Source organism: Carassius carassius, chromosome 1 (genome assembly GCF_963082965.1).
Source record: "Carassius carassius chromosome 1, fCarCar2.1, whole genome shotgun sequence".
NCBI classification, from domain to species: Eukaryota; Metazoa; Chordata; class Actinopteri; order Cypriniformes; family Cyprinidae; genus Carassius; species Carassius carassius.
Window position 1 is genome coordinate 33,230,649 of NC_081755.1, and position 27,355 is coordinate 33,258,003.

Here is a 27,355-nt window from a genome sequence, read left to right on the forward strand (position 1 = left end):
TGCATCTAAGTACAGATTATCATTAATCATCTGAGAATATACTGCTAAATACTAGTCTAATTTGATCCAGATCCATCTGTACCAGTCTTTGGTTTTAGCTATAAGTTGTACCTAGCAATTTGCTGGACTTACCAACCGATTCATGTGTTCCCATTTATGTTTTATGCGTGTCCCAGAGTAACTTGGGAGATTATGAGCAGATACAGACATTGGGTCCTGTCCCAAATGGCACTCTAAGCCCTTGCGGTCCTCCTTCAAGTCTATACTTTGTGGACGTAATGCAGCACAGACTGTTGAGTAACAGTGCCATTCAAGAAGTCAATTTACTCTGCGGCCATATTTGCAACGCCTCCGGACAGCTATTCCAGGCATGAAAGTCTAAAATCCTATCTATTTTAATATAGAAATACTAAGATTTCAAAAACTGCTTGCCAAACTCACATTTAAATAGCATACTTCAAACCGGCAACAAAATTAGACATAAACCGTTGCATTAAATGTTTTTTTTTTTTGTATTCTAAAATATGATTTAAAAAAAAAACACATATTTTGCCAATGTGCAGTTTGTGTTATCAATAAGCAACTGGCTCTTATTAAAAGCCTGGATTTCTTATGCTGTGCATTGCACTTTTCCCCCATTCATTGTAATAGGAGTAAACATACATATTCATACACACATACATAATCTTTGGTAATAGTCTGCTGTGACATATCAACATATTAGAGACTATTTTAAATGTAATCTTTAGATTGATAATCTTTATCAAAACATTGATTTAAGATTTAGCAAAAATCGCAATAATTATCCCTTTTTATTCATGTACATTATAATGTTGCGATTCCTAAGATGCATTGTTGAATATAAAACTATAGATTTTATTTTTTATTCATTATTTAAAATATAGGATTTTAATTGCCCATTTATCAGTTATCATTCATAGCATGAAAAATAATTATTAACCATAATAATAATAATAACATTGCTTTATTACTAACTACAAGAGCAAATGTCCAGACTCTGATAAAGCACTCGAGAGAGGGGTCAAAGCAGGCCAGGATGACTAAGGAGCAGATGGCGACAGAAGTCTTACTCAAGGACGCAAGCATAGTGTAACAAAACAAATTGGGACCTGAGGAATTTTAAGTAGGGAATTTCAGTTTATGCTGGTCTTACAGCAGAGGCGACAACCTTAGCAAGACAATGGGCCTTAAGTCAGCTTCTCTGTTTGCCAAGAGGCAACTAGAGACCCAGTGGAGCTATGGTTTACTCCTTTATCCACTTCAGGAAAAGTCTAAAAAGCCAAACATAACACACACAAAATCAGTCATGCAACTGATCCACTCCTTTTAAAAACCAACCTATCAATAAATGAATCAAACATGTCTTTAGGTCAAGATAAATAATTTGCAGATGAATTAAACATCGCGTTCACAAGCACACGCATAAATATGAAATGTGGGGAAAGGATCATCCAGAGGAAAGGCGACTCACTGTCACCAAAAAGGGGAAGTCTCTGTTAAAACAGAAGTCATTGGCGTACTTAACACCTCTCAAATGATTGCCAAGATCCCAGGCGTCTCCACAGAGCACTTCCTACGCTGGTGCCAGTGGTGTGGCGGCACTTCCTATTCCAGAGCCTGCTCCACAGGATATCCTGTGTCTATGGTATCAACTAACCTCACGTGAGGATGCTGGCCAACCTCTACTCCACTCAGGGGAACTTTGTTCCTTTGAGTATTTATCTATTTTTTCTATGAAACTGGAAACTAATGGTCAGTCTGACCGGTCTTCCTGAATTTGTGTGACTACTTCACATTACATTCTTCATTTAGTTTAATTTCCCAGTAAGAAGCTTCATTAAAATTTCTACCGTCTTGCATCACAACTGACATTTGCCTGGTTTCAAAAAATGCAAAACTTTTCTAAAGAACTGTAACATGCTGTTGTTTACCACAGAAAACTGTTTTGATGTGTCTCTCATTTTTTGCAAACGGATAACATTTAACATTAATTAATTAGAGAAACACATATACTATGTTACAAGGCACTGCAGCAGAATAAACATAAAAATACAAACAGTTTTGAAAGTATAGCAACAAACATTATATGCATTAATATGAGACTGTACAAAATTTTATCCAATTTTTCCAACATCTGTCCTGACCATACAAAGCCTGCAATCCGTTTAGCATTCACATGATGCATATGGCTGCCAACAGATTATTAAATTGAATAAAAGCATTACATAAAAATGTATAAGTAAAATAACCTAGCAAAGTGCTCTTACAAAGAGCAGCTGCACATTTTTGTTTAAATGGGATATACTTCGACTCAGATTTTTCCATTGTAAGTGTAGTATTGCTTGTTTGTACAAACTGAAGGATGAATCTAAATGATTTTCTGTGGTAAACGACAGCATGCCACAGATGTTGTCAAGACAGCTTAACTTGTAGTGAACCAGGAACATTCCTTTAAAGCAGCTGTTGTCTTTAAACTGTGGACTGAAATAGTCTTGTACAGCCTTCGCTTCATTGATCAACATCACAGTGTTTTCTTCACTGAATCCATCAGCTCCAGCATGACTGAATAGCAAACAACCCGCTACTTTTTTAAACCATGAGAATGTCCTTACAGCACACAATCAAGCAAAGCACTTCCTTTTGATTTATTCAACCCAGTTTCCAAGACATCTAGACCAGACAACAGGACATAATGATCCCAACCGTGAGCGCACTGAAACAGCCCAAGAATTGCTCCCATAGCTCATCTTGGCTCCATTCTCGTCCCCATTAGGAAGGTCTGCTCCATTGTCATGATAATCCACCAAATGACCTCTCTTTTCAAGGTCTACAGAGTGTCTGAGGCCACACTAGTGTAGGGGAGAATAGAGGAATCATACATCACGTCACAGGACACGTCCGTCAGACCTGCCACCTGTTAAGTCTCGTCCTCATGAGAACACGTCCCTCAGATCAACCACACTACTCATCCCTCTGAGAAGGATCACACAGAGCTGAATCGATTGTCTGGGGAGTCTAGCATTATCTGAAGAGGTTTATCAAGTCCGGCTAACTATACAAAGCAACATCCTCACGGGACTAGTAACACAGAGGATCAACTGGGCTTGTATTTGTTGTGCAAGATCAAACATTTCTAAAGCAGACAGTGATAAAAGTGTATTTTGAAATGCTCCAGAGGGATAGCAAATGAGTCCAGTTGGGAAAGATAAAAGTAAGTAAATCCAAAATGTTTCTATTCCCATCAGCTTACACTGTATGGACAAAAGAAAAAATATATATATATTATATATATATATATATATATAGTAATGGAAGTCAGTGGGAACTGAAGATGTTTGGTTACCAACATACTTCAAAATATCTCCTTTCATGTTCCACAGTAAAACGTAAGTCATACAAATTTTTGCAATCACATGAGGCCGAGTAAAGACCGAGTTTTTATTTTTGGATGAACTATTTATTTAAACCCATTTAGATTCATTTAATTAAATCTACTTTAAGACATAGACTTGATGCCACAAATCAGATTGAGCTTATGGAAAATGGACCTGCAGAAGTCTCTTTATGGATCTGTTTCACTTCAACTAACCAAACACTTTGATGCATCTGCCAATCACAACATCTAGACTTCAGAATGGTGGTTAAATCAAGTTTCCACTTGCATATATACTCTTAAAAATAAGAGTTCTTTGTTGACATCTATGGTTCAGTGAAGAACCTTCACCATCTATGGAACCAATCCAATGCACAAAAGGTTCTTTGTAATGTGCGTGTAATGTAACCGTTTACCCTGTTTAATGTAACCCTTTTGGAAACTTTCTTTTTTGTATCATATCCCATGAATTCAGAGCTAAATCTCCCACATCACTTTTCAGTCATCATACTGTATTAACAACACCAGTATAACTGTAGCATGAGCATGTGTCTTCTAAGCGAGTGTGTAACATGTAGTGTCTTGTTTAGATAAACTATATTCCTGGGCCTCACTACTCATGGATCGCCAAGCTTCGGTAGTTTCTGGCAAGATGAAATACAAAAAACAAGCCCCTATGAAGTTTGAAGATCTGCAGTAGAGGAATGCACAGGATCTACCAAGCTAAAAGCACTTTTACATGCTCGCCATTATGAGGGCAATCTGCCATGGCTGGGTTACAACTTCGAGAACTAGTGTCCATGGCGCACTAGGGCTATAAATCAAGAGCGAGGGAACCAGCGCAGCTACACTTCTGCTCCAGATCTACACACGCTATCTGGGTTTTTACGAGCACATTGAGCAAGGAGAGGAGCCTTTGAACTGTTGTGTCATGCTGCGAGGAGGTTCAAAGACGTGAAATTGGCCCACTGTCATGCACCTCCAAAGATCAGTGGCTCTGTCTGACATGTCCCAACAGATTTTCCACCTCTGAACGCAGACCACACAGTAAAGTGTACTGTGGACCAATACAACAACACTAACATTTCCTAACACAACAATGATTTTCTCAAGCATATTTTCTGTCACAGTGTCTTTGTGTGTAAGATTTCTTCAGTACAAAGTTCGAGCAAATCGAAGGACTGTTTTAGGAGTTCATTTAATGACACTCTTTTTTATGTCTGGCCTAATCATTTATTACAAAAATACATGTTATTCATACATACATTATAATGACTTAAACTGTAAATTGTATTTTGTGTAACCCCAAAAACTTGATTTTTTTATGAATAAATATAAATCATATAAATAAGTCATATAAATTTAAAAAGATATATTTTTATAAATTTTTTACTTGAAAAAAATAAATAAATTATATATATATATATATATATACATTTTTGAAAACTTTTTCTTTTAAAAACAGTATAAAAGGTTTTTTTTTTTTTTACCATAAAAGCAACATGACTACAAAAAGTCTAACCACTTTTTTAAAACAGATCGGACACTTATCTGTCACGTCTCCCTGCAGAGAAACATAAGCCAATAAAAAAAAAAAAAACAGGACACATGAAACATCTAAATATGATGTGTATTTTAAAGGTTAACTGCTTTTCTCTCATTTTTCCTTTAACTTTAGTATTTTAGGGCTGGAAAAGGGGGTTGCGGCTCCCGAGGTCTGGAATACATATTACAGTAGCTGTGAAATCATTTAGTAAATTTTGAGTGTGGTGGGTCTTTGAGTAATTGTATACTGATGGCCCACCTCCAGCGTGACATTTTTAATTCACCCTCATTTGGTCATGCACACAGACAGACAGAGCACTTAGAAAATCACATAAACAATTCATAAGTGTGTTCACTTTACTTTAATTGTTTCCATTTATTGAACCTGTCACGTTCATCATATCACATCATCTCATTTTATCCATTACTCCAACTCTCCCTCCATTACTAGAGGGCTTCAGCGAATAAAAAGAAATGCAGTTTGGATTAGGACGACACTGTTCTCTCCATCTACCAAGTATGCAAAAGCATGCAAGTCATGTCTGGATCATGCTGGTTTCAAACAGAAAACTGCACCTTCACTTTTACCTAAAGATCTGCTTGTGCCCTAGGAAATAATCCTAACATTGTGCACACGGAACAAAGAAAAACTCTAATGATACTTAATCAGTATTAGTAGTCCTAAAAAGCCCATTTACCGGCCTTATTCATTCTTATATTTGCATTGTTTTATGCATTTTACAAAACACCAAAAAGCGAGATCTTTAGCAAGGTTGCAACGCTCAAAATTTGTTGCAATTATTATTATTATTATTATTTTGATCAACAACCTTTATTGTTATTAACATTAATTTTACTTTTATGTAGGGCTGGGAGATATGATGATAACATCACGAGCATAATTAATTGCAATGTAATCTTCCTCGATAAAACGACAACAAGAGTTTGATAAATGTTCAATATACTGTACTGTTTATTCCCAAAAGGGAAAAGAAATAGCACAACTCATTTGAACCACAGCACATTTATACAATTTACAAATCAGCATAATTTACCATGGTTTTACTGTAGTAAAACTAACTGCACCATGGTATTGTGGCAGAAATATGGGACAATCATAGGAAATGTTATGTTATTATTAATGAATTTAATGCATTAAAGGAGTAAGGGAATATAATTACTGTATTTTCTTATGATTAAGCTTCAGTGTCTTGGCTTTTATAGGCCTACTAAATGTTTTTAGACTACTGTTTTTCATACAAATACCTATAAACAATATATATATATATATATATATATATATATATATATATATATATATATATATATATATATATATAGTATACACATTTTTAAAATGGTATTGCGATCTAAATTTATGATTTAGATTGAGATCTAAATTTATGCCACTATAGAAGACCAGTGGATAATCTTAATAGAATTCAGACATTGAAAATAATTACATTTCAACATAAAAAAATGTTGTGTGATAATTATCAATATCGACTGATATGAAAAAAATTTTTTTGCTATATCGTCCAGCCCTACTGCTATGTATGAAAATAATGCGATTTCAATTGAAGTGACAAATATGAACGTCCGTCGCCCTGAAAACCTCACAATCGTTTAACTGTGCACTGGATGTGGATATGACTTTCCCCCTTCGTGCTATTGGAGTTTACAGAGCTAATCCAGACGTTTTTCCATTCCCTGCACCAAAATTGCTTAAGGGTGACTGAGATAAATACGCCACTAATGGCAATAAACTATGGCTGCAGCAAAGCCGTGGTGATTTCACGTGACAGCGGTCCATGCAAGACTCGAGAGGAACCTATTATACCACAAGCTACTAGTGTAGAAACCATCATGTTCTGAGAGGAAACAAGAAAACACTGTCTCATACTCACACACTGCATGGTCAAGTACACAACCCTACTCTCCTCTTCTCTTTAAATTTCATTCTCTTTCTCCCGGCAGCCAGGGGGGCAACCAGGCAGACAGAGCCCATTAACACCGGCCGTTAAATAATGACAGAGACCCGGCGCCGCGGCTGGCACACTGCCAAAGTGAGGAGAGAAGGCCAGAGCAGCTTGTTTAATTTACCTCCACCCATCTGTCTCCCGCTGCACAGCTCATGAGCAAGAATCCACTATGACATACTCACTATTCCTACATCAGAGACATGCCTAAAAGGAAAACGTCCGATCCTATTCCACTTAAATGTCATAAATGACATGTTTTGGTATATATATATATATATATAAGTAAAAACACAAAGTGAGCGTGTCACAGACTATGAGTGCTTGTTTCTCGTGAAATCTTTCCGGTCATTAGAAGCGAGCGTGTCCTTGGATTGCATTGCCCAAGGCTGCATGTGATGCCACTCACAAGGCAATGTGTTCAAAACAAAGCTATGTTGCTTAGCTGAAAAGCATGTTTTACAAAGGAAATCGTGACTGACAGGAAATAAACACACCTACTTCCTGCTTCTCATTCTGAAGGTTTAGTCATCAATGTCTTGTCTTAGTCTGGAGATGTTTTAGTAACACTGTCGACGTGTGAGCAAAGCCTGGGTGGCCTTTTCTTTCAAATATACAAATGGATGGGCAGACATAACATCTTTTTATGCATTTACCAGGATACAAGAAAGTAGGACATGTGGGAAAATTGAAAAAAATGTAAAAGAAATTTAAAAAAAATTATATATATATATATATATATATATATATATATATATATATATATATATATATATATATATATATATATATATATATATATATATATATATATATATATAAACACACGTATAAAAAAATAAAAATCATTTACTCTCTCTTGGGTTGACCAAAAGATCGATTGATTAATCTCTCTTAAAGTGGCCTTGAATATTAATTGGGCTAGGAATATAAAATTTTTAGGCTCAGCTGACTAGGATCAACTGCTTCTCTTGGAGACATTTCCATAGTTTTTTTTAACTATTTTTAATTTGGAAACATGTGTATGGCACAAAAAGCTCAGATAAACAGCTCACCTGATGTTTATGAGCTGGGTTTAAAGGGTTTTACCATGCTAACTGTCTAACAGCTAAAGCTAACTAGCAAATAAACATTTTGCAGATAAAATAATTAAAAGCAAACGAACAAAAACTATAACTAGCTGGATATCACAATTGACTCCTACTTACAAAACATGCTTTGACTAAGGAACGGAACTCAAGTCAGCTTAGTTATTTGCGTAGGGTATCATAACAGTACTATGAAAACTACTGGCGATGGGATGATACAAATCTTTAAGGTTTCTTAATTGTAAGTCGCTTCAAATAAACGTGTCTATGAATAAATGTAAATGAGGTGGGTAAAGAAAAGTTACTTGAAGGAGAACTGAAAAATAGGAGCTGCAACCTAGACACTTTGGCTGAGTCAGAAATGCTGAATCTAGTCACAGTCCACACCAACAAAAGAACACAAGTAGTGTTAATTTCGTCACCTATTTTTAATTTAATCTTAGTCTTGTGCCAAATGTCCTTGTTAGTTTTAGTCATATTTAGTCATTCACATATCTTTTTTGTCAGTCAAGTTTTAGTCGACTAAAAGTCTCGTCATTTTAGTCTAGTTTTAGTCAAAAGAAAACTCAAGGTATCTTAGTCGACTAAAAGTCTTTTAATTTTAGTCTAGTTTTAGTCAAAATTTTTTAGTGTTTTTTTAAAATAACACATTATTACTGATAAACATTTCAGTAAAAAAGTGTTTCACATATCTCAAACATTGGTTAAATGTCATAATTACCTGACAAAATACACTTGTTGAATGATTTTTGTTGGATGCAAATGTTAAATGTGTCTGGTTTTCAAATTCTGATTTAGGAGACACATTCACAAATGATTAACCTGATCACATTTTTTTACTTTATTGATACTGCTTTTAATCGTAATGCAAAGACCGGTCATCGGGACATAAGCTGTCATATACAATAAAAGAGCCTGCGCAGCAACAGGAAATATAATTTAACACAAAAAGCCTGCCTAGACGGTGGACTTGCGCTCAGGAAATTTTTTTTATTTTGTATTTTTTGAGCGGCGTGTGGACAAATTCTTTTTACGCACACACTATTTTATTTCTTGATAACAGACCGCTGCTAACTATAACACACAAATATCGAGCCTCTTCCTTCGACCTAGCATGTCGTCGTCGCTCGCTCATCACTCGTGTTCGCTTTGGGTGTTGTGCGTTCAGCAGTTTTGTGTTGCAGCCACAGGCTGGCAGCAACAGGAGTATGAGACCTGTAACTTGAGCAACAGCGGGAAGCCGCAAACTCGTTCTGAATTTTTAAAGGCGTAACAGTTGATGAAAAAGCAGAGACGATTGTAGACGAAAATGAAGAGAGATTTTTTATTTATAGTGCATTAGTTTTTATTTTATGCAAAACATTTTCGTCTCATCTTTTTTCGTCAACAATAATGCATATTAATTTAGTCTTAGTCAGCGTTTTTGGACAGTGGTGCAGTCTTGTCATCGTCTCGTCTTAGTCATGAAAAAAAAGGTTGTTGACGAACATATTTCGTCTCGTCTCGTCTGACGAAATTAACACTAAACACATGTAAAGAATACAGATGCACGTAAAAATAGAGACAACGCCACTGGAAGGGTGTCAGAGGACAGGTTGTCCGTTTACCAAACTGACAGTGAAAGTCAGGTAGACTATAAAAAAAGAGAGGCGAAAATATCCCATTTCAAGAAAGGTCAGCAATTTTTATTGTCCTTACATGACAATCTCTGCAACTCTGGTAAAAAAAAAAATCTACTTTAGGTCTAATGAAGCAGGGTGAGTGACCTGACTGAGTCCCATTAAGATGAAAATCTGTGACCAGAAAGAAGACAAAGTGAGGAATATGTCAAAATACCAAAAAAAAAAAAATTTCTTTACGATTATGGAGGTTAAAAGTCATTTATTCACAGCTGCATGCTCTCTGATAAAAAAAAATAATAATATTAATAATAAAAAAAACAATGTCAAAAGATCAGTATCAGTGACTCACACTCGTTATGAGTACGTGGGGGGGGGGGGGGGAGACTTGAGAACATTTAAGTAATGAGTAATATTAACAATGAAATATCACATTTCAAGAAAGGTTTGAGCCTCAAGAAAGGTTTGTATAAATCAGTTTTATGCGTTTGCACTGGTTGACTATATTAAAAGCTTCTGTAGAAAAAAAGCTCACTCTTTCATTGTAAACATTGAAATGTGTTTGTCTATGCAAATCTGACAGCCAACATCATCTCTGATTGATTATTTGCTGACATGGATCATTCTAATGAAGTTTGACCGGCAACTCAGAATCTTTCTTTTCATGATACAGTAAGTCTTGTCAACCTACAAAAAAAAAACACTGATAAATGTACATAATGTAGATTGAGCACATCAAATATGGTAAATTCAAGCTTAATTTTTTTTACAAGTTTATGTACTTGTGTGAATAAATTCTAAAAGAAAATCTGTTTGTCAAATAAAGCAATTATAACTTTTCAGTTTAAACTTCATATGGATTTCTTTTGCAATGTCTATTCGTAGCTTGAAAATGGTTACATAGACCTCAGATGGATGAACAATCTTTATTTGTGTTCCAAAAATGAACAAGAGTCTTACGTGTTTGGACCAACAAGAGGGTGAGTAAATGATGACCCAATTTTTGGGCGAACTAAGCCTTTAAAGAGAGGGATCCAAAATATTTAATCATCAGTTCCGTCAATTTAGAGTACTGTGGACAATTTGAAATGATTAATGAGATAGTATGCTAAAATCCATTCACTGGAAAGGAGGGCTGTGGAAAAGAAAAATAGAGAGAGGCATGTCACCTAGTCATTTCCAGCGGTGCGGAAATGAAGTCTGTTAAAAATCAGATTTCTGAAAAAAAATGGCAAGGACTTGGACATTAGACAGCACCCTGATTCAGTCAGCTTTGTGTTCCCCTCCCCGCTATTTTGGAATGACAGAGAACATTAGAGAGCCCTGATGGAAGGTTTGAGACTAACACCACAGGAGGTGATACAGTGAGCATGCACATGCTTTCATGAACGGAAAAATCTAAATGTCAAGCTTTGTGGCATATGCCTCTGCAGACGACAGGCATGAAAGGGGCAGCGCTTAGAGGAAGTGAATATCATACCCATTCCTCTTTCTATTGCAGACAGATTGGTTGAGGAACTTCCCATTTAACTGCGAAAACAGAACTAACCCAAAACACCTCGCTTCTTACACCATATGCTGAATAGTTTCAATGCATCACAAGTGTGACTCATTTCATCCTCTTATTATTGCAGTTAAACTGATAGTACACTCCAAAATTAAATTTCCGTAATCATTTACTCACTTCTCACGTTGTTCTAAATGACTTTTTTCCTTCCGAAGAACATAAGAGATATTAGACAGCATGTCAATCTCAGTCCCCATTCACTTTCACTGTAATAAAAGTCCCTTATATTCTGCCTAATGTCTCACTTTGTGTTTCACAGAGGAAAGAAAGTAATACAGTCATGGCCAGTAGTTTTGGCAGTGACATAAATTTTGTGTTTTGCAAAGTTTGCTGCTTCAATTTTTTTTTTTCCACGTTTCTATGGTATACTGAAAAAAGAAAAAGCATGTCATAAGTTCTAAAGGTTTTTATTGGCAAAAAATATATGAGTCAATATTTCCAGTGCTGACCCATGTTCTTCATAACCTCTGTAATTCACTCTGGCATGCTGGATATTAGCTTCTGAGCCAAATCCTGACTGATGGAGATCCACTGTTGTCTTATTAGTTCTCAGAGTTGATCACAGTTTGTGGGCTTCTTCTTGTCCACTCACCTTTGAGGACTGACCACAGGTTCTCTATGGGATGGAGATCTGGGGAGCTGCCTGGCCACGGATCCAACATTTCAATGTTATGATCTTCGAGCGACTACTTTATCACTCTTGCTTTGTGACATGGTGCTCCGTCATGGATCGTTGGAAGAAGTCACTCTTTTTTTTGGTTTTGATACCATTCTTTATTCATGGCAGTGTTTTTGGGCAGAATTATGAGACAACCCCACACATGAATGGTCTCAGGATGCTTCACTGTTGGCACAACACAGGACTCATGGTAGTATTTTCTTCTCCGAACAATTGATTTTTCAGATGTCCCAAACAGTCGGAAGGGAGCCTCGTCAGATGAAATCACTCTGCACCAGTCTTCTGCCGTCCAATCCTTGTACTTCCTGCAGAATTTCAGTCTGTCCTTGATGTTTTTCTTGGAGAGAAGTGGCTTCTTTGCTGCCCTTCTTGACACCAGGCCGTTGTCCAAAACTCTTGGTCTCACTGTGCATGCAGATGCCCTCACACCGACCTGCTGCTGTTCCTGAGCAATCTCTTCACTGCTGGAGACATGATTCTGTATCTGACTCCTCAGGAGATCCTGACGCTCGCTGGACACTCTGGGACGTCCTGAAGACTTCTTCACTTCAGTCGAACGTTCTTGATGAACCAGTAAATGGTTCTTTCAGGTGCAATATTTTTTGTAGCAATTACCTTGCATGTGAGGCCATTTTGATGCAAATCGATGATCGCTGCATGGGTTTCTTTGGAGATGACCATTGCTAACAAGAACACAGTGATTGGAAGCATTCCTTCCCTCATTTTATAACACTCAGTCTGCTCTTACAATCTTATTAGTATGATAGTGATTTAACCTGACTAGTACTTATTCACACTTTCACATGTGCTGCTGATATTAGTCAATTAATGTTATCTAATCATTCATTTTGTGTCAGGATCAAAAACAGTGAAGTGTGTTTCTGTGAAAAGTTATTTTTTTTGGCCAATTAAGCTTTTAGTAATTATTTTAAATGCCTCTGATCACTCTACATAATAATCTAGAAACAATGTGAATGAACACCACAACTACTAAAACAGCATACTTTGCAAAACACAAAATTTATGTCACTGCCAAAACTTCTGGCCATTACTGTACAGCTTTCAAACAACATGTCAGCTGAGTATATTTTCATTACTGTACTAATCTGAATTTTGGGTGTGAGCTATCCCTTTAAATGGCAGCATCGGGCAAGTGAGCCCTGATATTGTGCTCAGTATTTAGATATTCATACTGCAGGTCGAACCTAATGCTCTTAAACTATTTCCAGCCGACTTAATCCACAGAGGAAATTACTAACATAGAGACATTTGTTGCTTTTGTTTGTGACCCAGTTGAATTCATTGTATAACGAGGCACTGTACACGTAAATGGCGCTCAACATGTTATATATGCCTATATTATCAAACACATAACACATAAGACTTTTAAAGGACAGAAAGAATAAATTGCTTGAATAAAGTCAACGCACGACGAAATTCAAGTCGCTCAGCTGGTGGAGCGTAGCGACGCTTTGCGTGAAAGACCTGCTGCAAGAGCTCTCATGACACATTGCTCATTCAGGTGAGAGAACAATACAGCGCATTATATTACGTAGCTGCCGCAGACCGGTCGTTATTACCCCCGTATGCCGTTTCGATCAAAAGCAACGGACAGCTTTACAGTTAAGTAGCACACCGCAGCCGAGCGCCGAAAGACGCGCCTATTCTCTGCTCCACATCTGTCAAGACGCTATCAATGCGACTACCTGTCAGCCTAGCAATTGTATTGTCAAGTAAATAGAGAGCGACAATACCTGTTGACTCCTCCTACCGCTGTGTTGGTTGGTGGAAGTTGAAGCCCGAGACGCTTTAATTTCTCTCCCGAATGGGGTTGTTCACATCCGGTGAGCTGGTCGATGCAACGCGGAGAGGAGTTTCGCCTCGGCGGGTGCTAAATGTCCGCACCAACAGTTCAACGAAGCGAGAAAACTGATTTAGCTTACATTCGCTGTGCAGCGGAGGAATGATGCACTGCACAGAGCAGACAAGCAGCCATTGCTGTCACGTGTGAGCTGGTGAAACCGAACACCGGTCAGCATACGCCGGCGTCTCCTCCCATTCTCCCCTTGCGCGCGCGGTGTCACTTCAGGGCACGCTACCACTGAACGTGATGATTTTCACAGAATTTAGAAAGAAAAATTCTAGCCTACAAGCTCCAAGAACCAATGTTCTGTGTGTGTTTTTTTGCCTTATTCAAGTGATTTAACATTTTTAGTTTTTCACTAACCACGCATAACATTTTTTTCCCTCAAAAATACAATCATGTATGCATGCATTTCACATATTATTATAGCCCAGTTTGTGCTGATTACAATGAGATTAGACTTTACCCATTTAGATATTTATAAGAAACTGAAAAAAGCACAAATGTCAGGGCATGACAAAACAATATTTGGCCGAGATACACATTTTAAAAATCAAGAATCTGAAGGTGCCAAAAAAAAATTGAGAAAATCCTTTTTAAAGTTGTCCAAATGAAGTCCTTACCAATGCATATCACTAATCAAATATTAAGTTTTGATATATTTACAGTAAGAAATTTACCAAATATCTAAATGGAACAAGATCTTTAATATCCTAATGATTTTTGGCATAAAAAGAAAAATCTAAAATTTTTAGTCATTTGTGAGCTATTGCTAAAAATACAGTATAGCCGTGCAATTTTTGTGGTCCAGGATCACATTTGAGGTTCACTGACAGAACTCAAATTCTAGGTGGGTCAGAAACATAAAGAGAGACATATGTGTCATGTTCCTGACAATAAGTGAATAAAAAAACTGCATTAGAAATGATCACACTTATTATTATCAATGTAAAAATTAGCATGTAAGTGGATTGAAGAGGTTTGTCTATATCAGAGGTTCTCAACCAGGGGACCAGGGCCCACTAGGGGGGCTCAAGATAATTTTCAATTTAACACAAACAAGTAAAAATAAAGGTGCAGAATTTCTTGTTTTCTGTCTTGAAAAAGCCTTAAAGGGACTGTAAGTAGGAATTACTCCCATCTAGTGGTGAAATTGTATTTTGCATTCAAACTAATTTTGCTCTCCAGCGCCTCGCTTTTTCAAATGCGCGTTGCATCTACGGTAGGCGATATGTACCAAAAAGCTTTGACAGGATGTCTTCTAATAGCACTTCGTTTTGGCGACGATGTTTTCTTCTCCTGTGGCGCGGCATATGTATGGTCCATAATAAAAATGCAATCCAGCCTTTTAAACTTGCCGGTGCAGTTTCAAGCGCCTCTCACTGCTCTGCACCTGCGTTTCTGGCTCTGACCGAAAACGCGTTGTGGAAACGCGTTGGCTTAGTACTTTTTGTCCCTCTCTGCTATTATAGTTTTGCAAGATGGCAGAACTACATGGAAGCCTCCGTCGACCTACCCGTCCCATGTATATAAAGATAATAAATTCTTCATTTACGAGGATTAGTTTAAACATTGGCATAGGTATTTGTACACCATTGAGGGCATATTTATGAATAAAAATATTGATGTTAGATAATAAAATACCTAAAAAGTTACTTATTGTCCCTTTAAAGTTTCTAGACCTGAAAAGGTCATGTTAATTTAATACAATTGCATAGGCATTTTTATAATTAATTTAAAAAAAAAATTCTAGATATGCAAAGCTCTTAAATGTTTTTGTGAGTCAGAAATTGTGAGTTAAAAATATTAGTTTAAATCTTTTTTCTTAAATATTGTAACCGGAAATCGAGTAAAAAAGTTTGAGAAACACTGAAGATCTTAATCTGAGTAATTCCATATTGTTATTTTTGGCAATAGTCAGACTACTTTTGTATACTTGTAAATGTAGCCAGTGAAACTGTCTACACTGGAAACGTCAGTGGCAGTGATTCTGCCCATTCAGTTGACCGACATGTATAAAATATTTTGCATTGTGCTCTAGTTGCTATTTGAATTGATTACTATGATAATTCCTCTTTATTATATATGTATTAAATAACATTTGGTCCTTGGAAAAAATAACTCATGTCAATTCTGTAGGTTTTTTAAACTCATATCTATCTAAAATAAAAGTTTATTGTTAGAAATATGATATGGTTTAAACATCACCATTTTGATGGAATAGGGGTATGATGAGCAAAATGGAATCCATAAATTCCTGGAGGAATTCTATAAACACGATCAACAGTTCCTCCAGTAACACTAAATCATATGGGAAAGGATTTGAAACAAATAGAGGAAATATATGAATGTTCCTTGAGTGCACAGTAGAAAATCTGAGCCATCATAAGGTGCCTAGAAGTTCCCCCAGTGTAAATCTGAAAACCACTAAATGGTGTCTTAAATATCTTTTCAGTTTTACAGTGTATAATATGGTAGTAGAGCGCTCCAAAAGGCTTCAAGCAACATTTGCATTGCTGTCCTTTGTGGTCTCAGAACAGATGTGTCAACATAGTGATGTGCACTGTGTTAAAAACAACTGCAAGCACCATTGATCTTGTGATGATGCCTTGAATTTACACAAGCTCTTTACTGTGACGACAAGGACACTGTATCAATGTTGCAAAAGGTCTTCTTTTGCAACAAAGAATTTCAAACTTCTTCTCCATCCACAGTGAAACACCAATTAAATAGGCCACGAAAGAAGAAAAATCAAGCCAGATTGTTGGACTAAGTAGGGTGGGAGACCAGGCAAGACCAGCAAAGATTGGTTTAATCTGTTTTTTTTTTCTTTTTCTTCACAGCAGGGAAGAGACATCAGTTTGTCTCCTCTCGTCTTGTTTACATGAGCTATTTCTAGTAGAGGCCTTTGCTTCTACTTGTTTGGTACTCATCCTTGTGTACAATATTACTGCCCGCTCTGAGTGACCCCTCTAGATATTCTTGCAGAGTGTGATTCAAATAGTAAAACTGCTGAAAATATGCCAAGACCTTTTGCCTATATGGCCCATCACCTTAGAAATGAGGGAACGTCCCATTAACAGAAGAGGAAAAATAAACTATCCTTAAGTTTAGATGGAGTCATGTCACATGTGGTTTTCTTGCCCTAATGGCTTCAATGGCTGTTCTAATGACTCATAATCCCTTTCTTCAACTTAGAAAATAATATCTAAAATATAAAAATCTATTTTTCTTGATTCTATATTTAAACACATCACATGTCTAAGGTTATATAGAAGCTTTAGAGTGCTCATAATCAGACAGGACAATAAAAAAATGGATTCCACCCAGTTTTAGCAAAGTCTTTAGCTCTAATTTCACAAAACATCATGGTTACATCATTGGTTAGATGTTTTGCAGCTTTTATTGCTGTGTTGCTTCATGAATTCTTCTGAAGTATAATGGGACTAAGTTTGAAGTGTAGAATATTACGTGACCATTTCAAACAGGGCCTTCAGCATTTGTCTAGATTTTTGACTTCAGGTCTTAATCAAGAAATGTCTAAAGATCCCTGTTTTAAGTGGTCATTTTATATGGCCTCACCATTATTCAGCACATGAAACTGAGCTTCGCATTTTAAACCTAGTCTATACAAACATCTGTATATTACACTGATCTATATATTCTCTGTTATAGATCAGTGGTATATTATCATTTTAATGTAATTACTGTACATATGTACCTAAAGATGCCTACAAACACAAGATGCCTTAAATTGATCAAAAATTACAAAGACTTCCACAAAAATATTAAGCAGCATCATTAACAAAGACTACAGTATATATATATATATACAGTACAAAGACTATTCACTCCTATTATTTATTAATGGGAGAAACTGCAGCATGCAATATGGTGGAATAATCCCACCTTCTGAATAAAACAGCCAACTGCTAATTGGTAAAATCAACATTTATAGGGTAGTTCATTTCTGATTTTGTTGCTGATTTGAAATATGTAATCTAATTGTGAGTTCATTAAGTAGTTTTTGAGATTTCAGCATTCCCCCTTTCATTTAGATAGGACTTAGTCTTGGACACCCGAAAGGGACTTGATTATTAAGCAACATTGATAATAATAATAAGAAGTGTTTCTTGAGCAGCAAATCAGCATATTAGAATGATTTCTGAAAGATCATGTGACACGATGTAAAAAGGGGACACTGAAACATTTAGCTGAACTTTATCTCTTTAACATTAACTTTACGTTTTGATTGAAGTATGGACCGCATGCTGAAGACCGCATGTCTAAAGTAATAAATTCTTGTAAATTCTTGTTATACTGAAATGATCAATGAAAGCACTGGTCTGATCTTGGCTTATATTACCATCCTGAATCTGTTTAGCACATACGAATCGTGAAATTAAGTGATCAGCCCTGAAATGAAATTTACTGGGCCTGCTTGGGTTAAGTGAGCTTGTCATTTTTGTCATTGTGTACTTGCACAAAGTTTAATTTGTATGGCCTTTGTATCCTATCTAGAGCGAACACCTAAAACCCCTCTGTGTTTTGACGGGTCACAAGACTTGACCAGAGGAAATGAGCTGGGAACACAAGCCTGTGAAGATCCTATCAGAGGGTGGGAAAGAGCTAGCGCCGTTTAGCATCCCACCACTTCAAAGAGGACAGCCTTACTACTGATCCACACACACACTGGTGCACAAAGGCAGGCTCAGATAGTCACGGATCTTCAAACGAGTACAGTCTTCCCTGCCATCCTCGCACCATCTCATCTAGAGCCTTTAAAAAGCTATAACAAGTTTCATTTTCTGAAATGCACTCTTTGAAAACTTCCAGCCCTGGATAGCACAATCTGCTCCATGGGGTTTAGCCTGTCTGAAAGCATGTGGTAAGCCTTGTGGAATGTTTTAAATGACTCCCAGATGCGGGCAGTGAACGTACTTAACCCTTTAGCATCTATAAGCAGAGCAGTCAGGTTTACTTTTATTTTAATTGCATGTGTTAGCGCACTTTTATCTCTCCTTTATTTTCCTTGCCAACCATCAGAGATATTAATGGGCTGTTTCAAATCTTTGTCAGCTTTCTTTGATAACCTTAAATATATGTTAACAAAACAGTCATTATATCCCATAGTGCTTGTAGAAAAAAGTTATATCAAACATAAAATATTATGCTGCATTTTTCATTTATCAATCAATAGCAAGTTAAGCCTAGACTGTTTAGTCATCGTAATACTTAACAGTTGTTGTTATTGATTTTATGACAATAATTATTCCTCTTTTATTAGACTATTTGTGACATTTATTAGCTCTGAAACATGTCTAGAGTTGTTTTATTGGAGTATCAACACCCTTCATGTGTGAGAGCTGAAGTATGATTATTGGTGCCTTCGGTTCAGAGAGGGGAAGTCTTGTGTTTGTGAATCTGCTGCTTGGGAGGGCGATCATATCGAAATGACTGATATCCTTTAAAGAAACAAACTCGATTGCCCTTTCTCTCGCCAACCCTCTGCCTCCCTCTCTTTCTGCGCTCATTCGCCTGCCAGAACAAAGCCATGGATTGAAGCCCATTAGGCGGACTGATAACAATAGACAGAACTAAGTGAGTGGGGAAAAAGTAGAGGGGAAAAAAAGGCAGAATGTAGGTCGGAGGTACTGCCATAAGATGAGGGAAGTAGAATTATCTTGAGGAGAGCAGAAAGAGGTGGGGTAGTTGGTTTTTATGTTATGAGCCGATTTCTTTGGTTTCTTGTACAATCACTGGTGGAGTTTTATTGTATAGGGATTTTTATAGTGCATGTTGTTCTTCGTATCCCCAGATAAGGAAGAAGCTTAGAAGTCTCACATTTCTAAAAAGCTAAACGAACACATTATTCCTTGTGTTGACTTACTTCTAGATAAGTTAAGGTAGGACATGTGGAAGGCTTGACGGTATCTATGGCTTCGCATTGCAGAAGAGGTGAAAGTGTTGGGATAATGCTTGGCCGAGGCTGAATTTGAGTAACCTCAGGATGGAATTTGAACTTCAGGATGGAAGTAGATGGAGATCTTGTTTTGTTTTTGAGATATCTTGCATACATGTTGATTGCCTTCACCTGTACTGTACTACCAGTAAAAAGTTTGGGATTGGTACAGTTTTGAAAAAATACAGCTAAACTATAATATTGTGAAATATCATTATAATTTAAAATAACAGTCGTGCATTTGTTTTGTCAAAAATAATCATAAATACACAAGCTAAATGTAATTTTATGGAGTGTGCATTACTCAGCCTTCAGTGTCACGTGATCCATAAGAAATCATTCCAATATGCTGATTTGCTGTTCAAGAAATGCTGCTTTTTATTATCATATTGAAAACAGTTGCACTGCTTAATATTTCTTTGTGGAAAATGTGCAACAGTTTTTCCCCCCCAGGATTCTGATGGTGCTTTCACACTTGGTTCAATTGTGGGAGTCAATTTCTGTGAGCAGAAATGAGAAATAAATTCTCTCTGCTGCAGTGCTTCAGTCGCATTTTCATGAAAGTGAGTGAGTAAACATAAAATTAAATTCATACATCATTAGTAGCGGTTTACTTCTATGATTTAGTACAATGGCATTCACGTCACAAGCAAACCTTACCGGAGTTACCCCACATACCACCCCTTTTACAGGTGGGCTCTGGTATGGTTCAGAAAACATGGACCTTTTTCACATTTCTGGGTTTCTCATTAGCAGAAGTTGTCATAGTTGTGTTAACTTCAAGAGCAGTGAATGGGAGGCAGGCCTGATTCCAAAATCAAATTGTTCAGGGTGCTTCTTAAATTAGTGAGGGTGGTATAGGCTATATAAAGGTTTTAGTGCCATCCACTGCTATTGCAAACAGAGCGCTCCATTAATTAAGCTGTCACTCAACTTCATTGCGATCTCACAAAGTTATATTTTAATCAATGAAGTTCTCTACGCTGCACAACGAATCTCATATTTACATTGCGCCTACTACACTGTGTTATAATTAAATGATTTGTGCTGAACACAAATCTGCAAAAAAATTTAGCGGCGAGTGGATTCTTAAATGCCTCTGATTGACTGTTGTGTACAAGAATTTAACAGACATGTCTGTGACTGGCTATTGCTTAATGCTACAAAACACATTGAAATAGAAACCATAACGCACTGAATAGTTTGCCAAATCTTCAGTGAAATGTCATTATTACAGCTTTAACTGAGGGTACTATTGATTTAATTTGAGGGTGGTTAGAACCCTCCAGCATCCCTGTAGAACCGGGCCTGATGGAAGAGTACCACAAATATATATTTTTTGCATTTCCATTTGCTCAAAACACAAAAGAAAAATTCCACAATAGTGTTTTCGCGACTTAAGACTGATAACGGCAGTCAGAAGAGAGAATGATGTCAAATTTACCATAGACGCTGCATTAGAAACACCCTCTCATTAGCATTAATTTTTTTTTTGTAATTTGATGCAAATGTGATGCAATACATTTTTTTTTTTTTGAGGATTTACGATGATGATTACCATTAAACACGTCATCACAGTCTTGTGAAAAGGGTCCATTAGCAAAACAAACTAAACTCTGCCAACAAACGAACCCAGTGTACTGTCACTTTTAATAGTGCATCCTTTCTCAATAAAAGTATTTAAGGGGTCATATGATGCAATTTAATGTTTCCTTTCAGTTTGGAGAGTTACAAACTGTTTGTGAATAGATAAGATCCCTAGCTTCAAACCCAAAGAGATATTGTATATAAAAGTTTGGACTCATCCACGCCCTCCTAAAATGCCTAATTTAAACACGCCCCCACATGTCTACATCACTGTGTGGGAAGAGTTGCATAACGCTGCCAAAAGTAAAGAATTAAAGAAATTGTCACTTTATTTGCGGGGCGGGTCATTAAAAAAAAAAAAAAAAATCCTTGTATCTTGCGTGCAATTCCATATAGCCTATATTAACCCTTTGACGCGTACGTCTTGGCTGGTCCCTGAAGCGTACGATCACACCGGTGTGATTAGAACTTTCAGTGCGTCACGTCATCAACTGCTGAATTTAAATCCGCTTTCGTGCTTTGACTGGAGCAGAGACAGGTCGGATGCGCTGAGCGCTGGTCATATTATCACAAATATTCAGTGTTTTCAACCATATAATGCTTATTTTAAGTTTCAGATATTTAAATACACATGAGTACTAGCAAAAACATACCTTTAAATTTGCATACATTGTAAAATATACGCTGTTGTCTGTGGGAATGGCTATAATGATCCTTGCAAATATAATCTGACGACATGTTTTTATTGATATCATATACAGATTGTGTAGGTAACTAAAGTTTAATCTGCTCTTCTCTCAGTTTACCGCGGACTTACGTTTATATGTTTTCGGAAGGAGAGGGTGAATGTGCGTGATGTAAGTCCCACAGCTCGGATTCAGCGTGAACTAATATGGCGGCGCCCATCACCCGGTATAGATCAACTAACACGGTCGATATAAAAGTGTATAAGCTACCAAATATATTTACTCGCACATATTTCAGAATCGGAATATCAGATATTTCATAATATAGTGAGGATGTTTTTGGAACATTTTTAATAAAACAGGAAAAACTAAATAAAAGCAATCCATGTGTCATACAGATCTGTGTTGTGTCGCATGACAAGCATACGCGTCGCCATGGAAACAATAAGGTGATACATTCTAAAATAATGGCCATCTAAAAAAACGCTGGGGTCCCAGCTAGAATATTTTAAACTCACGTGCGAAAGGGTTAAATATTTTGCAATATATATTTTCATATTTTATTAGGTTCTTTGATGAGGTTACAATACGAAGGCGTAGGTAGCAATGTAACTTGCGTGATGTCTCTGATGCGTGGGTCGTCTCATGCGCGGGTCGGGGCAGGTAAAGAAATTTTTATTTATTTGCGGGGCAGGCTGGGGCAGGCCAAATAATTTCATAAAAAGCGGGACACGTGGGTTGAAAAAAAACCTGACCCCGCACATCACTAGTGGACAGCCATTTGTTGCGATGCCTGGGGAGCAGTTGGGGGTTCGGTGCCTCACTCAAGGGCACCTATATGGTATTGCTGGCCCGAGACTTGAACCCACAATCTGAGGGTTAGGAGTCAAACTCTCTAACCACTAGGCCACGAGTTCCCAAAGGCAGAGTTTACAACAGAACAGTTCCAGAAAAGTTCAACCCAAATATTACAGAGGAAGAGGACTGTTTTGCGAAAGTAGACTACAATGCCGGCTGTTTTGACTCACAGTCTGTAAGTACGTTTTCATATGTAAAGGATTTATCACTGATGATTCCAACGCGAGTTTTGAGCAGTGTAGAGTAGCACTTGATTTGGGTCAGTTCTCAGATCACAAATTCAGACATGGTTTTATGTTTATGCGGCGTGATACAATGCAACATGTATAAGTCATTATAAGTCACTATAAGTATAAGTCATTATATAAGTTATAAGTATATAAGTATAAGTATATAAATTATATAAGTATAAATCATTATAATCAGTAATTATGTCCCCACTGGATGCAACAAATGCTTCATTTGTAATGGGTTTTATTGGTTTTGTATCATCGTGCCAGGACACATAGCATCACAGTATGGCAAGGGGCATAACATTTCTGTCACACGCTTGAGGTATTCGGCCGATCACAACGCACTGGATAGCTGAACAATCAGAGCACACTTTGCTTTTCAGACTAATGAGCTTGGTAAAGATTGACACGTTTCAGAAGGCGGGGCATAGAGGAGAAACAATAATGTACAGTATGTGGAAAATAATGTTGTTTTTTTTACCTTAAACCGCATAACACATTGCATTACACCAAATACACAACATAATGTTCTTTTTAGCAACGTCATATAACCCCTTTAATCCCATGACTGTTGAATAGGAGTGTAAATAAATAAATAGGCTGAATAAATTAATCATTGTATTATAGAAATTTATTTATATCCTACAATTTTTTATGATAGTTTCTACATGTTTCCAGGCTACTGTAGGTACAGTCAGATGGACAAGAAACTCTCAAACCATCCTCTCTTCTCAGGGAAACTAATCTGTTGAAATATATCTGCATTAGGCACAGTGCTTCTCAGAGGCAGTGAGTGAATGGCACCATGAGCTGGTGGAGAGGACAGAGCCCAGTGATGACAGGGATAATGAGGGTGATGAAAGTGCAGACAGGGTACACATGGAAGATAGACAAATGAATTATTCACCTCACTTACCACTTCCTACTTTGTCTTCTTCATGTGCTATCTGAACATCCGCTGACCCAAATTCACAACAACAAAGTTTCCCAGGACATACTGGATCAATGTTTTCATAACTTTTTGTGATCAAAAAAAAATCAAACATCTTCTAGTTTATTTTTAGTTCATTGGTAACAAGATCATAGATACATGATAGTGCTGCTAGTATGTAACCAGACACAACAGGCCCAAAAAAAGAAGCTGCCTGCTACAAATGATGCGTAACAAGCCCTCTCTGCCTGTACACAAACACACATTCACAAGCTCAATAAAACCGAACAACTCTGTAAACTGCAATTAAAATCCTGGGCACCAATTTGATGGAAATTGACTCTTGTTAAAAGACAGCAAGTTTAGGAAATGGACTCAACATGGCAACCGTTTTATTTACCCCCTGTTCACTTCTGCCAGTTCCTATCATAGGATTTTTTTACACACTGACAACTGATACGCTTTACAAACATGTGTCAACATGCGTTTAGAGCACATATCGGGCAGACGTTCTTGTTTTTACTGCTTGTCTTGTTTGTGACTTGGATAAACTGCTGAGTTTTTTAATTGGTTATTGATCACATCATTGAACCTTAGAGAAGGACCAGGAAAAACAAGGACCTTTGCTGCCTCAATTACAGTGCAGAGAGAGAGCAATGTGCTGCCCAATTATATTGTTTTGGTGTACATGGGTTCAGCTGATGGCAAACGTACAAATACATGACATGTGAAAATATAATACTCTAACAAAAAGTACCAGAGTATTACCATGTTGCACTACTGGTGTGCCTTTTTGACATTACAATAGCATAGGATAACACAATGTTTTTATGACATCTACCATGCTTATACCATGTTCTGTGATGTACCATGACAGCATGACATCATGTGAGGTATCATGGACTACCATAGCTATCATCCAGAACCATGATATTACCATAGTATGATCATATTAGTTCTGTAATAAGCACCACAAATAAACTTCACTATGTAAGCCACATGATACAATCTCCACCTTGTCTTTCTCCAGTTCTCTAATTTGTTACTAAACTGAGTCCACTCAACTTAATTTGTGCTTTCTCTGTGTGTATATTCAAACATTAAAACAGCAATGTACTGCAAAACAGTTAAATTTTTCAGATATTAAGCCATTTTAGATTAAAATAAAAGATTAAGAGATATTGTTTACATATGATATCAGTCTTTTAACACTATTAACATCAGTCTTTTACTTTTAACAATTTTAATATATTTTTAACTTTCTACATTGTTCCTAATTGCTCAAACAAACAAACCAAAATTCCTCATATTTTTTAATGTCTTTCATTTTTTACATAAGGATGTTCCCACATACTCCAGCCTCTTCTCCATTTTATTTCTTTGCTGAAAGAGTCCTCCTGTGTTCATTTTAGGACACGGAGCCCACTGGTGCGTGAAGGCTAGCTGTCGCATCACATTACAGTGAGCAGGCATTGGGCACTCGGCCCTCGCGAGCAGGAGCCCCTCACAAAACATACATCCTCTCCTGCAGAGGTCCTGACAATGTATCAATGAGACAGGAAACCGTAACACTCTCAATTTTTTCTTTAAATAGCACACTGCCTACAAGCGCCACAGAGACTACTGTAATATTTATTGTAGATTTGATCTGATTTTTTTCTTACCTGAAAAGAGAGTGACACTGTCGAGTCTTCTTAAAGATTCATATATCCACAATACTTCATATGCAGATTTCGCCAACATAGAAAAGCATAAAGACTCAATATGAAAGGCAGGTCACTGGGTAACATTCACCCATCAGTACATGCCACCGCAAAAGTTAAACTGAAGAGCACAAGCGCACACAGACACACACACATGCTCGAAACCTCAGCCCACTTCTCACTGTCTCTCACGCAATGCTCTTCGCCAAGGGCTTCCTGTTCCTCATGCTGTTGTTTATTTGGTGCCCAAGCGCTATCATCAACACCTTCTGAAATGAGAAGTGAAAATGGGGTCACCTTAGGCCATTCTAGGAGCACAGCCATGCCCACATTTGTGTTGGAAAAATGAATGAATCTGATCGAAAGTTTTAGATTTCTCTTATTGAAAAAATACATTTATTTTGCTCTTACATAAAGTTTAATTGTGCAACACACTGTCATGAACATTATGTCTCCTGAGAAACAAATGTGTCTTAAAGACCCATTGAAATCACTTGACAAATCTTTCTTTCCTGTGTTGATGTACTTCCTGTTGAAACAGGACGTTTTGGTGAGACATATTGAAGCCTTGTCACGTTTGTTTAAAAGTGACACCATGATTTGCTAGTTGCTAGGTGGTGATATGGGGTGGGGCACATTTTCATTCCAGAGAGCATTTGATTGGATAAAAATCTGGATGAGTCATCAGCATTTTAATTTTTTCTAGGAGAAAGACTGCACAATTTATGTGTATATGTTCTGAAAGTGACTTGTGTCTGTATTTAAGTGCTTCTAGAGCTCTAGGTGCTTCGATAGCTGCACAACAACAAAGACAACAGCTAAATGTTCACATTGAAGCAACACATACACTGCTGTTCAAAAGTTTGGAGTCCGTAAGATTTTTATGTTTTTGAAATAACTCTTTTATGCTCACCAAGGCTGCATAACTGATCAAAAATACAGTATAAACTGTAATATTGTGAAATATTCATACAATTTAAAATGACTGCTTTCTATTTGAATATATTTTAACATGTAATTTATTTTTGTGATGGCAAATCTCCTGAGCTGAAGAAATATAAAACATAAAAATAGTGTTTATCTTAAGTATTGCACTATTTAACCACAGTATGCAGCAATGCTCACTAATAAGAAGATACAGTACCACATGACATACAGCACAACTGGATGAGGAACTGAATGTCAATGTGTTTATACTGCTGAAAATATAATAGAAGCAATCTTTAGACAATAATGAAGCTCAATGCAAAGGAAACAGTCAGTAAACACACAGTACTGAACAAATATAATCAAATACATCCAGACTCTCGCAGAGTTATGAAACACTACACCTGCACTCATACACCCTCCGGGCTCAAAGATACATACAAAATAACTCAAATAAACCCCAACCTCCCATTCAAACGGATATTGTGTTGTCTAAGCCTATGCGTTTCAGCATACACACACCCTTGAGTCGTTCGCCTCGATAAATATAATTAACCTCAAGCCATCCCCGTGCAGCTCTGAATTGATCAGAGCAGGCAGAGTTGCAGCAGGGCCTGTCAGCACCAGGCATAATCAATACACCTTATCGATCCTACACGCGGTGAGAGTCTGTGTGTCAACGTGCATATGTGAGGGATCATGCTGCATCTGCTTTGGATTTGCGCTCAGTGTG

General features: G+C 37.1%; 1 long non-coding RNA gene across 2 annotated transcripts in view; it reads right to left on the minus strand.

The window, feature by feature from the left end:
• Positions 1 to 25,848, minus strand: part of LOC132118650 (uncharacterized) — a 58,308-nt gene extending 32,460 nt beyond the window's left edge. The window contains exon 1 of one of the 2 annotated variants that reach the window (XR_009425927.1): positions 25,657 to 25,848. This is a non-coding gene — a long non-coding RNA (uncharacterized LOC132118650). Of the gene's footprint in view, positions 1 to 13,625; positions 13,973 to 25,656 lie in introns of those variants that run through there. The other variant, XR_009425952.1, reaches the window with a different exon arrangement.
• Positions 25,849 to 27,355: the final 1,507 nt, after the last annotated feature.